The following is a 14,089-nucleotide window of genomic DNA, read 5'->3' as shown; positions in this document are numbered from 1 at the left end:
CATACCTACTCAGAGGACTTCCCTGAGGCTTGAAGCAATTCTAAATACAGTTCTTCTGAAACTACCAATAATTAGAGTACCTAACACTATTGCATACAATGTTTGAGCACTCCAGTAATCCCATGAAATAGATACGACTTTGCAAAATTCTCACAACCTCAGGAGGTAGGTCCTATTGGTACCCGCACTTGGCAGATAAGGTCGCTGAAACATGAAGTGGTTGAGGCCTTGCCCATGGTAGCTGCCTAGTGAGTGCGGGAGTGGATGGGTTCCAGAATCCCATCCCATTATTCCATTTTATTCCCTGTTTAGCCCCATCACCATCTGATTTATGTGTTTATTTTCTGTGCTCTTTTTCCTATCCTGTTAGACTTTACTGTCATAAGGGTAGGGAGCTAACACTTTTTTTTTTTTAGTTTATTTATGTATTTATTTGAGAGAGAGTGACGGGGAGAGAGAGAGCAGGCAGGCGGGGGAGGGGCAGAGGGAGAGAGAGAAGCAGGCTCCTCACTCAGCAGGGAGCCCGACATGGAACTCGATCCCAAGACCTCGGGATCATGACCTGAGCTGACAGCAGACACTTAACCCACTGAGCCTCCCAGGTGTCCCAGGAACTAACCCCTCTTTTTCACATCTGTAAACCTAGCTGCTTGAGACATGATAGATGCTCCAGCCCTAGTTTTTGAATAAATGAACAAGAAGCATTACATTGCTTCCTCTTAGGTTCTGGGTTCATCTCTTCTAACAGGAAAAGGAGGAGCCTAATTCATAGGAACCTAGCAGATCACTGAGCCCGGGTTTCCATGGGAGGTGACGTGTTTCCAGAACTTGGTGGAGAGTTCTAGGTGAGTTTGTGGAGATGAGGGGAAGCTCATCTTCCCTTCCTTTTGTCTCCTGCTCGTCCCACCCCAGTTCTTTTGCCAGGTTCCTGCAGTGCTGGTCAGGATGGTGACACCCCTCACCCCCCGCCATCACCAGGGCATAACCCCCAGTGGGCCAACCACCATTTTCCTTCCCAGAGAAAATCTGTGAAGCTGTCCCTGCTCTTTTTCCACGTGTGGCCTGTGCTGTGAAGGCAACAGGGAAGGGGCCCAAGCTGAGACAGAGAGAGGCCCAGAGCTCATTTGTTTATTTTTAAAGTGAAAGTAAAAATGGGGGCGCCTGGGTGGCTCAGTCGGTTAAGCGTCTGCCTTCAGCTCAGGTCATGATCCCAGAGTCCTGGGATCGAGTCGTGCGTAGGGCTCCCTGCTCAGTGGGGCGTCTGCTTCTCCCTCTCCCCACCCCCACTCTCTCTCTTTCTCTCAAATACATAAATAAAATCTTTTAAAATAATAAAAAATAATAATAAAGTGAAAGTAAAAATGTTCTGCTTCCAGGGCTGTCACCAAGGGCTGTGATTAGCTGGTAATAGACAGCAAGGTGTGTAAATAAAATCAATTTTAAACATTATTCACCATTCAGTGTTCAAAAAATTCCAGAATGTGTGCTTGAGGGAAGAGCTCAAAACTCATTCAGGGTCACTGGCAATGAATTATAACTCACATTTTCAAAATGTTAATGTCTCACTTATTATCATGCTGAGGAGAATAATCAGGTTCTGCCTTTATGTATCCACTTTGTCTCAGTCGTTTGTCTGTGAAATCTGTTTGCTTTTGTATGCGAAGAATTCCTTGGTTTTATTGAAAATACATTCGCATCGCACAGGAGATTTCCTGTGGCGGTCCATTCCCTTGGTGGCCCCAGTGAGCCGTGGCCCCTGACCGTCCTTCCCCGGTACTCATGCCCCTGTGTGGTCCTGTCCCTTGAATGTGGACTAGATTTGTGACTCACTCTAACCACGGCAGCGATGCTGTGCCAGTTCTGGGACTAAGCTGTAAAGAAACCCAGCAGGTTCTGCTGTTGTGCTTCGGGAGCCCTGGGCCGCCATCTAAGAAGTCCCGTTAGCCACATATAGAGGGAGGGTCCGTGAGACATGGAGAGAGAGAGGAGTCCAGCTGTCTTGTGTCGGAGTTGAACCTAGTTGCCAGGCAACCCACTGGCTCAGTGTGTCACCGGAGTGAGCCCCTGGCCAGCCCAGCAGAGGAGTCACACAGCTGAACCCAGCCCAGATTGTACAATCAGGATAAAACAGTGCTTGCTTTATGACACTAATTTTTGGGGTAGCTTATTAGGCGTCAGTTGATCATCAAAACATTTTCTGAAAGCAAAGCTCCTCAATCTTGGCTACACATCACAACCTTGCGGAAATCCAAAAGTGCCATGCCCCAAGGTCCCAGCCCACCCAAGACTTTGATTTGACTGGTCTCGGATGAAACAGCGTTTTACGTATATAGTTTAAAATTTTATTTTTAAAATCAATGCACAGGATGAATGGATAAAAAAGATGCGGTACAGTGAAATATTATTCAGTCATAAAAAGCAATGAAATCCTTATCCATGCCACAGTGGGGAGGAACCTCCCAAACAGGCTCCGTGAGAGGAGCCGGTTACAAAAGACCGCAAATTGGGTGATTCCATGTACACAAAACACCCAGGACAGGTGGCGCCGTAGAGACGGAAAGCAGACTGGTGGTTGCCAGGGACCGGGATTGGGAGAAATGGGGAGTGATCACTCCGTGGGGTGGTGAAAATGTTTTGAAACTAGGCAGAGGTGGTGGTTGCCCAACGTTATGAAAGTACTAAATGCCACTACATCGTTCACTTCGAAATGAACATTATAAAGGTTAATTTTATGTTATGTGAATTTCACTTTGATAAAAAAAGAAAAATAGAAGAGGGAGACAGAGAGGATGTTGGAGTAAAGAGCAGGGGAGGGACTGGGCCACTCTTGCTGGCCTGCGAGGGGCAGGACGGTGCTGCCAGCCGAGGATCAGGAGTGGCCTCCCCGTGCGATCGGGGAAAGACGAGGAAGCGGATGCCCCCCTGGCGCCTCCAAAAAGAAATGCAACCCTGCCAGCACCTCGACTGTAGCCCAGAGAGACCTGTGTTGGAACTGTAACCCACAGGACTACAACATGATACATTTGTAATGTCTTAAGGCACAGAACACAAGCACACATCCATACACACACACACACACACACATGCACGCGCATAGCACGCACACTAACATTAGCTTTTCTTTCTTGAAAAAAATTTCCTTTTTGGATGTATCAGTTCTAAGTTTTCCCATATATATAGTGTCAGGTAATCACCACAGAATACAGAACAGTTCCACCATACCCCAAACTCCCTGTGCTCGCCCTCTGCAGTCACGCATTCACCACCCCTGCTCCCTGGCAACCACTGATTCATTCCCCAGTGCTATATTTTTTTCCTTCTCCAGAACATCCTTGCCTTTTTCCAAATCTCAGGGGGGAAGCATTCCTTTAGTATTTATTTTTAAAATTTTATTTATTTGACAGAGAGAGAGAGTGCGTGCACAAGCAGGGGGAGTGGCAGGCAGAGGGAGAAGCAGGCTCCGCACTGAGCAGGGAGCCTGATGTGGGACTCGATCCCAGGACCTGATCCCAGGATCATGACCTGAGCCGAAGGCAGACCCTCAACCGCCTGAGCCACCCAGGTGTCCCTTAGTATTTATTTTTGAGCAGATCTGTTGGTGTTACGTTCTGTTTTCCTTCATTGAGAGTCTTTATTTCATCTTTATTCCCGAAGGATGTTTTCACCAGATAGAGAATTTTGGGTGGACAGTTTTTCTCTTTCAGCACTTTAAAACTGTTGTTCCATTTCCTTCTGGCCTCCATTGTTTTATATGAGAAATCCACAATAATACAGATTGATGTTTCCCTCTGTACAAAGTGCCATTTCTCTCTGGCTGCTTTTTTTTTTTTTTAAAGATTTTATTTATTTGACAGAGAGAGACACAGCGGAGAGAGGGAACACAAGCAGGGGGGAGTGGGAGAGGGAGAAGCAGGCCTCCCGCAGAGCAGGGAGCCCGATGCGGGGCTCGATCCCAGGACCCTGAGATCATGACCTGAGCTGAAGGCAGACGCTTAACGACTGAGCCACCCAGGCGCCCCATCTCTCTGGCTGCTTTTAAGGTTTTCTTTGTCTCAGTTTTTAGCAGTTTGATTATGCTGCTTCGGGGCATGGATTCCTTTGGGTTTATCTTATTTGAGATTCACTGAGCTGTTTAAATGTGTAAATTTATGTGTTTCACCAAATCTGAGAAGTTTTTACCCATTATTTCTTCAAATACTTTTTTTGCACCATACTCCTTTCCCTCTCTGGGACTCTGACAAAATGAATGTTAGATTTCTTGGTATTGCTCCACATATCCTCAAGCTTCTGTTCATTGTTTTTCTAATTTTTTCTCTTTGTTTCCACATTGGATAATTCCTACTGATCTGTCAAGGTCACTGATTCTTCTCTATTTTGCTGTTGATCCCATTCACTGAATGTTTTATTTCAGTTATTGCATCGTTCAGTTCCAAACAAAAAAATTCCATTTAGTTCTTCTATCTTCTATTTCTTTGCAAATATATATATATATATATATATATATATATATATATATATATTTTAATCTTTCCATTCATTTCAAGAGAATTCACCCTTACTTCTTGGAGCATAGTTACAATAGCTGCTTTAGCAACTTTACCTAATAATTTTAACATGCGTGTCCTCTTATGGTGGGCGTCTCTTGATTGTCCTTTCCCTCATCATTTGATATTTCTCTTGTTCCTCATCTCCTGAGTAGCTTCAGATTATATCCTAGTCATTTTGAATATTACATTATGAGAATCTATGTCTTGTTTAAATCCTAAAGAGAATGCTGGATTTTGTTTTATTTCAGCAGGCCGTTGGATCTGGCTAAGCTGCAGCCCCAAGTCTTGACCCGCCTTCTGTGGACTGTGGTTCCAATGTCAGTTCAGTTTTCAAAGACCTTTGAAACAAGAGTTTCAAAGACCTTGCAGATCTGTGTGGATCTGCTCTCTGTCACCAGTGGCCATTTTGGGGGCCCAGGTGATGCTCTAATCCACAGTTCAGTTCTCAAAGCACACAGAGCATAGACGTAAGCCCAGGAGTTCATATGGGGCTTTTCTCTTAAGTTCTGTACTTTCTGAGATCATTCTGACACTCTCACTCCCTGTGGCCCTCTGGTCAGAGAGCTGGGGCGTTAGCTTCCCTGCTATCCTGGGCACTCCCCAGAGCGTGTCTGAGTATGGGGCCATGCAATGGAAGGCAGGGAGAGAAAAAGAGCACTGGGATTTTGTCCTACCCCCTGAGAACATAGCTTCTGTGGTCAGAAGGAAGATTTTCCTCTCTTAGAGCTTTAGGTACCTTCTTGGTTATTGTCACTGCTGCTACTGCTGCTATGGGCTTAGCTGGGGGTCCAGGTGGGAGGATGGGAGGAACCAACCAGGGGCTTTCCTTTCTCTGACACCCAGGAGACCCTTTACCCACTCCTTGGGCCAGAAAGCGAGGGTTCCTTTAACAGCGTTTTCTGTTTGCATCTGGTATGTGTTTCCAATTTTCAGGCTGCCTCTGAGTTGAGAGGCCAGATGGTCCCAGAGGAGAGAAAATGGGAGACTCAAACCGGGTTTGGTGGCACTTCAAATTCTGACCGCCTTCCCCAACCCACCTGCTCCTGTTCCCTTTCATTTGTCCTCAGATAGCTAGCTGCTCCATGGATTTATTGTTGCATTCAATGGGAGAGGCATGGTGGACTATGCTTATTCCATCTTGCTTAGAACAAGAACCCCAATATATATATTTTTTTCGAAGATTTATTTATTTTAGAGGGAGAGAGCGTGCATGCACATGTGATGGTTGGGGCAGAGGGAGAGAGAGAATCTCAAGCAGATTCCCTGCTGTGCATGGAGCCCAACGTGGGGCTGGATCTCACAACCACCCCCAAAATATATTTTTTAATCTAATTCTATAAACAATAAAGAAACCTTGCTTAAACAGCAGGCACCATGCCCCAGACTAATTGCCGAGATTGCCTCTTCTAGGTGCATTCTTCCTGCTGCATTGGGCCCTCTGGCCACCTCAGGGGTAGGCTGAAGCAGGCTCTGCCCTGATAGGGTGCTCCTGAGGCTGGGAAACTTGCAGCAGCATCAGTTCCCTCTTCTGTAAAATGGGGGTAACGACGGTGCCCACTTTGTCGTGCCGCCAGGACGAGATTATGGAGGCAGCACGCTTTGCCCAGTGCCGGCACTCGAGCGGCACTCAGCAAATAACCATTTTTATTTGTTTCTCCTAGATGCGTGGGCTCAGCTGAACCAGCACGTAGAGTTCCCCTTGAATCTCCAAGGACTGGCAGGTCTCTGGGACCAGACTCCATTTTTCGTGATAATTGGATGCTTGTTATCACCTAGCATCTGACTTGACAGCTATTTAACACTTCACCGAGAAAAAAACAAGCAGCTGCGTCTTGGTGGCAGTCAGATGGCCAACACATCAAAATGAGTTGGCACGACCTGTACTTTACCTACAGTCAAGTTTTAGAGACCTCATCTTCTTTAAACAATTCCATTCAAATGTTTTTCTCTCAATTTCTGTGAAGAGGCAGGGAAAAAAGAGAATATGTATTTTCCTCTAGCATTTTAACTTAATGTGTGAGGTCACACTTAAAAGCAGCTTCCACACATTTGGCAACAGTTCAGGGACAGTCTGGGCAATGGCGAGGGGTAATGGCCCCACTTCAGAGGTGGGAGCCAGTGACCGGGGTAGTAATATTCCACTGCCTTCACAGAGAAACCCAGCAGGGACCGTGGCAGGAGAGAAGGAAGAGGGGAGTGTGGAAGGGAACAGAGCCAGGCAACGGCCCTGCAGGGACCCCGTTGCTTTGGACTTGTCCACAGTCTCTGTGCTGTTAGTCCTCCCTGGAAACCTCAGGCACATGGGTCTAGAAATGAACCAAAGCCGAAGGAATATCACAGCCAGACTGATGGAGATGTGGAATTAGGGAGGGTGTTGACATCAGATGAATCTGCTCTTAGTAGTTACTGCTCTTGTCTGAGCCTTGAGTTCCACTTGTCTGAGCCTTGAGTTCTTTACGTGCAGAGCAGGGAAACGAACATCCACCTCTTATAACTTGGCAGAGATTAAATGAGATAATGTGTATGGCACAGCCGTGGGGACTTGGTGCCCATGGGACCTTGGTAGTGGTGCTTTCTTTTTAGAGTACAGATGTCCGACGGGACCAATCTGCCTCCAAGATCTAAGAGAGATGATCCCAAATCCCCACCCTGCCTACTACCAAAGGGGGGCTTCCAGCGAAGCCCTGGGCATCAAGTTTCTTGCTTCCACTCCATTGTACTTTCCTCAGTTTTTAAAATCTAACCCCTAGGTGAAACTGAGCTCCAGACTCTCTCTCTCCAGCTCTCTCACCATCCCTCAAGGCCCTGTGTGTGGTCCAGTACTACTGATGCCTTGGGGATATGGAGGAGATTTACATTATAAAAACGCAGTAGTACAAAACAGCCTACGGACAGCCTGGTTTGTTGGGGGTTTTTGTCCTTCAGACATTTCTGCCCATCCTCCTCTCCCCTTTCACCCCCATCCCGTCTGGTCCCCCTAGCACACTGCTCCTACCCTGAAGGGCTCCCACCACCTCCCTGTGGCCTTCTTCCAATTCAGACCCAGGGCTCTCCCACATCTAAAGTCTCATTGAGTTATTTTCCTAAAGACATGGGGCTCTTTTCCAAAGGCCTCTGGGACCAGCTGGTAGAATACAATCCATCTGTTTTGCTCTGCGATGTCCCCTCTGCCAGTGTTCAAGGGTGGTGGCATCAGTAGTCTCTCCCTCTCCTGGAGCGCAGGGACTATGTTCACCTCCGTTACTGCCGTCTCCCCAGTGCCCTGCACCGCTCCCCGCACCAGACATACCTCGGATAAACACAACCTAATTGGCTGATGGCATAAATCATTTTGTGATGCAAATTAGATAACCAGTCTTCGAGAACAGTGGCACTCCTGTCACCAACACCATTACAGGTCATGGGATGTTACTCCCAATTTGGGCCACACTGAACTGATCTGAATTTGAATGCCAGTTCACTCATGGCTCAGTGTTTGACCTTGGGCAAGTCACTTCAACCTGACTCTCCATTTCGTGACCTTTAAACCAGGAGTGATGATCGCTATACCCAGAGCCAAATTCACCGTGAAGGTGATGAAGCTAAACAGGTAGGTAGCCCTCACTTCTAAATAAATATCTGCTTTTGTATCTGATTTTTGTGTTGGCAAGTCTGTGCTCATTTTCTAAAAAGGCTCCCCAAATTGTATCCAAGTTGGGCAACATGAGCCGGGCTCTTGGTCGGTGTTGTGAGAATGTGAGATGCGGGACGAGCTCGCTCTGGAGAGCTCCAGGAACAAAAGGAAGACTTGTGACCTGGGGGTGTGGGGGGAGAGGTGGGAGGTTGGAATATGTCTCACAGGCACCCCTCCCCCACTGAAGGCCCCACAAACTTGGGCAAACTTCCCTGAATCGAGCTTCTCCCAGGCAGAGACTGACCCATCCTTTTCTGGGGGTGTCAGGAAAGGAAACTCGGGACTCAAGCAGGTGACCTGGCAGCATTCCACTCTCCTCTGCCAGGCCCCCCTTGCTCAAACCCCTGTCCGTTCTCCTGTGGATGACATGGTGGCGTCAAAGGGGAGAAAGCATTCCAGCCGCGGCCCCCCACACCTTCCCCAGCCCAGCAAAGGCCCTGTTGCGGACACTTGAGACATGGCCCTACTGTTATTTATTCCTGCGTTCTGTTTCCTGACCCACAGGTCCACAGAATCAGACTGTGGATTAATCACCATCCTTTGTTCATGACATGCTATTGTCGATGGTCCATATCTGACCTCCTGTTGCTTCCTCAGGCTTTTTGTCTTACTTTTTAATGTAATAAGGACTGAAAAACCATCACTCAAAACCAAAGCTAGAACCGTGACAGAAACCTACAGCTTACTCTGTGTGCCCCACCCCACCTGTACTTTCAAACCCCGAAGTCCAACCCCATCATACCACACCTGGTTGGAGGCCTCTGCTGTCCTTCTCACTACCTCAGCGCCACCGTGGGGAAGCTGGCTGAGGGGTGGCGGGGCAGGGCTGGGCCAGGTCCAGTCAGCCAGACCAGACAAGGCTCCCTTCTCTTGGAGGAAGGCGAATGGCTTTTACTTGGGTAAGCCTTTCTTCCCAAGGAAGCCTTTCTTCCCAAGGAATAGAAATTAGGAAATTTCTATTCGCCTCTGTTAAACCCAAGAGCCCCCCCCCTCAGGACTGTTCACTGTGTCTGAGATCAAGTAGGGGCAATGGCTGGATGGAACAAGGCCCAGGAACTCTGTGTTCCCTGAAAAGTTAGCCATACACATTAGTCTTCCCTGGAAGCGCAGGCGTTGGTCCCTCGTGAGCTTGCTCTGAGAGAGCTCATGGCCAGCAGCCCTTGATGGTGACCCCCAGCCGCCTGATCTAACTGGAGGCACAGCGACCACAAGCCGGACGAGCCACAGTCCCTCTAATCCTCCCCCCTTCCCTCTCCACCCCAAGACATATTAATTCCTTTAGAATAAATCAAAATGGGAAGAAAGGCTTACCCAAGTAGAACTTACCTGCTTGAAAATCCCTCAGATTTCTTCTATTTTGGAAAACCTTGTTTTCCCCTCCTTCAGTACTGCCTATATTAAAAGCCTTCTCTTGATAACAAAGAGCTTTCGGGTTAATCTTCAACCCTGGGTAGATTTCCTATACAAGGGCAAAAAGAAGCAGATCAGTGTGGTTCATTTAATTGAGACTTTTTATAAAAGTCTCTGTGTGGCAAAAAGAAGCAGATCAGTGTGGTTCATTTAATTGAGACTTTATAAAAGTCTCTGTGTGGTCCATTTCGGTTTAGGCATGGAACAATTCAGTAGTGATATGGCATATTGCTGCAACCAGGGCAGGCTTGAGGTCAAAATACAAGAAGCACCACAAAATCAATTATTTCCTCTCCAAAGGGCTTTTTCCAGGTTGTTCTCAGGCAAGAAGTTTTTACCAGCACAAGTCTAAAAACAAGAAAATTCCTCCCAGAGACATAGCATGACTCAGACAGATAGGGCAGTCAGATTAGGCGAGCATCACAGAGCAGGGGGCCGTCTCAGGGTTCTGGGCAGCCCACATCTCAACCTCTACATCTGCACAGACCCGTGCAGTAGCATGTAGTGACCAGGAGAGCGGGGTTCCTGAACAGAGGGCCTAGAAACATGAACTTTGAGCAGTTGTAGCCAGAGAGAAAGAGACCCCTTTCCTACTCTAGTTGAAGCCCTCGCAGAAGGGGTGAGCCATCCAGGGCAGACTGGAGGGCGACAAGGAAGTGTGTGGGTACAGAAGATCAATAGAGAATGAAAGAAGACAGTGTCAACCGGAAAGGGCTGAAACATTTCCCACAGCTCCATCTGGCTACGGTTTCACCAGCCATTAGTGCGATGGCCTTGGAAGTGAATATGGGAGATATGCCCTATATTTATTTGTCCTTGGTGCCTTCTCACTGAAGTTAATGATTCAATAGTTTACTCTGTAGCATGTGATTGGCTAAGGAGTGTAACTTAATCAGGGCTATTCTACATACAGATTTGCCTGACCTGAAAGCCCACTCCTCCCCTGGGCAGCAAAGTCTCTGGCCTGTAATGGGTAGATGGGAAGTTGGGTCATCCGCGGGTGACATGAGAATGCAGATGACATGAGCATTGAGTGCCTACCTGTTGGCTTCACCTGGGTTTTGTTCTGGAGCCAGGATGCTCCCAGGCACTCCAGACAAACCGAGACCACTGCGGCTTCTGCATGGCTGTGAGCAAAAGGGAGAGGTGGATTTTGAACTACAGATGACTTATTTTCCAGGTCAACTTTGGGATGCCAGTAATTTCATTTCCAGGACCATCTGCCTAGAGCAGAAGAGGGCGGCTTGCTGTGGGGGAGGGGAGCTGTGCCCCATCTGTAGAGGAATGTCCTGCAGACAGCTGACAGTCTGCCTGTGGGAATGTTTATGGCACCTGCACAAGTGAATGCCCATTTGTATTTGTATTCAAGAAAACGATAGTAATAGATGCTCAATTAAACGCTAGTGGTGTCAGAGCATGAGGCTCATGTCGAGTAAGTAACCTCAAGCTAATGGGCCTTATCAGTGCGGAAGGACAGCAGGAGCAACCACAGAAAGGTGGGTGGGGAGGGCTCCAAGGTGGGGGAAGAAATACGGTATTTTTGTTAGAGCTGCATTCTCATGTGAACAGTTAATGAATGTGACGCAGACCTGTGAATAGGATATGACTGAAAAGCAAACTGGTTGATAGAAGAACAATGTGGAGAATTTTGTAAAAGAATTTTTAAATTAATGTTTGTATTCGTTCCCTATTGCTGCTATAACAAATTACCACAAGTGCAATTGCTTAAACCAACACCAGTTTATCTTAGTTTTGGAAGTCAGACGTCTGAGATGGTTCTTAAAATCATGGGGTGATTGGGGCTGCATTCCTTCTGGAGGCTTGAGGGTAGAATTTGTTTCCTTATCTTTTCCAGTTTCTAGAGATGGGCTTGTGGCCCTTTCCTCCATCTTCAAAGACAGCGGGGTGCTGTCTTCAAGTTTCAATCAATCTCTCTCTCTGTCTCTGTACACACACACGCACACACCCCTCTGCTTCCAACACTACACCTCTGCCTGACCCTTACAATGACTCTTATAATTACAATAGGTCCACCCAGATAATCCAAAATAATCTCTCCACCTCGAGATGCTCACCTTCCTTGCATCTGCAAAGTCTCTCTTACCACGTAAGGTAACATATTCCCAGGTTCAGGGAATTAGGATGTGAACAACGGTGGGGGCCGAGGGCTTTATTCTCTCTCCCATGATGTTGTAAAGGGTGAGTCTTAAAAAAGAACTTATTTTGTAATAATTCTAGATTCAGAGAAAAGTTGTCAAGGTAGCACAGACTAGTAAGTCTTTTAAAAACATTTGTTCATCTCTGTTTAGTCAGGGTGTACAAATGTTTTTGCACTGAAAAACAGTTGAGAACAAATGAGCCATCTGTGAAAGTGCTTCGTGTTCTTTGGGAAAAGAAAATGCTGTTTCGTGCAAGGCGTTTGTGACACTCTGGCTGCCCTCCGAGGAAAACCACACCGTGTTCCCTGATGGGAGCTGCCAGCTTGCTCCACCCCTGGGGACTTCCTGGGGCCCAGACCTACCAGCCCACGCAGATCAGTAAAGTTAAGACGACTCCTCTCTACCTGTTGGGAAACGCATTCCACTCCGTAAGTCCTTCTTTGTGTCACCTCCTTCCTGTTTCCCTCAATTGTTGCCTTAGATGCTTCTGGGCCTTTGCCACCTAGAACTGGCTGGGCAGGTGGTACCTGGGATCCTTTGCCAGGTAGCTCTGCTGAGTCATCTGTGCCTGTGTGGTGAGCCCACTGTCCTCAGGGATGCTTCCTGGGAGTCTTAGGGACACTGAGCTCCCTTCCCCGGCTCTAGCCTAAGAATTGTCCCTGCCGTTTGCCACACGTTCTGGCTCTGGAACAGAGCTAACCCCGATGGTGATTTGAGGCTACTGATAGGCACGATGGCTTCCAAACCCAGGTGTGTATCAGAATCACCTGTCGTGCTTGGCAAGAAATACACCACAAAATGATTCTGGAATGGCCTGTTGCACGAGAAAGCAAGGAATTACTCAAAGAGTGGTGAGAACATGTCCAAAGGACACAGGCACCAGATCGAAGGCTAAATCTGGGACAATTTGAGCATTGCAAGAAATCGTGACAGTGATGTCTTATAAGCCACTGAATAAAAAAGAAGCCACTAGTCCAGACTCATATAATTAGCTAAACAAGTAAATAACTAAGAGAAGGCTCTTGTCCCATGCCAGAGATTCACCCACTGAAATGCTGCCTCCATAGATCTAGAGTAGAGCCCAGCACTTCCAGGCAGAGCAGTTATAGAAGGGCCTGAAGTACCTGTCGTGTCATCCATTCCCTCGTCCTCTGTTGAAACCCAGCGGGTGTCGGGTGATGTACGAGATGGGATGCCAAAGGGTGAACACTTCCTGGCCTCCTGGAGCTCACGGGGGAGCTGCTACTTAGACATTTAAACAGCCGCCCGGGAGGTGGGCTCTGGGGTCTCAGAGCCTGGAAGAATGCAGACGTTGCTGGGTCGGGGAGGGGTGGGGGGGTGGGAGGGAGAAAAGGGCATTCATGACCCAGGGCAAAGCAAAGGCATGGAGGAGGGCAGGGCACGAGGGTGATCTTAGCACGCAGGCCGTGAGTGCAGCGCAGGCTTGCCACACCGCGAGCCGTGAGCCATGCCGAGCGGGCAGTGGCCGGGGTGTGTTCCGTCTACGGAGCCACGTAATCGCCACCACCGTCACACTTTACACAGAAGGAAACGGGACGGCGAGACCGAGGGACTTTCCGAAGGTCACAGTGCTGGTACTCTAGAGCACAGGCTTTTAACTCTTGGCTGGGCTTTCGGTCCTTGCTTTTTTTTTTTTTTTTTTTTAAAGATTTTATTTATTTATTCAACAGAGAGAGAGAGAGACAGCGAGAGAGGGAACATAAGCAGGGGGAGTGGGACAGGGAGAAGAAGGCTTCCTGCCGAGCAGGGAGCCCGATGCGGGGCTCGATCCCAGGACCCTGGGATCATGACCTGAGCCGAAGGCAGACTTAAGCTTAACGACTGAGCCACCCAGGTGCCCCTCGGTCCTTGCTTTTGCACTGAGCGGCAGGCTTGGCCTCAGCCAGGAACTCGGTAGACATGCAGAATCTCAGGAAACCTGCACTTCAACTTGATCCCCAGGACAGTCGTAAGCACCTTGAGGCCTGAGAAGTGCCAGCGTAGGTAGGTCTGTCTGGTGTCTGCTAGAAGCATGGACTGAGATGGGGACAGTGGGTGGGGAGTTAGCAAGACCAGGTCGAGGTCTGTAATGGTGCTCTCGTGAGGGGGGAGGGGACGCGGTGCCTAAAGCGGTCTTCTCCCCCACGTGGGCTTTCTCTCCGTATATTGACTATAAGATCCTTAGGAATGGCCTGTGGTGCTGTCTCCGGCAGATCTAGCATGGCGATGTCCATCCATCTGTGTGCTCTGTGGACGGATCACTCACTCCAGACCTGGAGCCACGAGATTGCCCACAGCGT

At 48.2% G+C, this 14,089-nt stretch overlaps 1 protein-coding gene across 3 annotated transcripts in view; it reads right to left on the bottom strand.

The window, feature by feature from the left end:
* Nucleotides 1-14,089, bottom strand: part of EEPD1 (endonuclease/exonuclease/phosphatase family domain containing 1) — a 287,236-nt gene that overhangs the window by 222,152 nt on the left and 50,995 nt on the right. For all 3 annotated transcript variants that reach the window (XM_078059456.1, XM_078059457.1, XM_078059458.1), the window contains 2 exons: nucleotides 10,672-10,757; nucleotides 9,547-9,679 (listed from right to left, as the gene is read on the bottom strand). The gene's annotated coding sequence lies outside the window, so the exon portion shown is untranslated. The remainder of the gene's footprint in view (nucleotides 1-9,546; nucleotides 9,680-10,671; nucleotides 10,758-14,089) is intronic.

This window comes from Halichoerus grypus, chromosome 12 (assembly GCF_964656455.1).
Source record: "Halichoerus grypus chromosome 12, mHalGry1.hap1.1, whole genome shotgun sequence".
In the NCBI taxonomy this organism is placed as follows: domain Eukaryota; kingdom Metazoa; phylum Chordata; class Mammalia; order Carnivora; family Phocidae; genus Halichoerus; species Halichoerus grypus.
The sequence above is the reverse complement of the archived record's forward strand: the minus strand, read 5'-3'. Positions and strand labels throughout refer to the sequence as shown.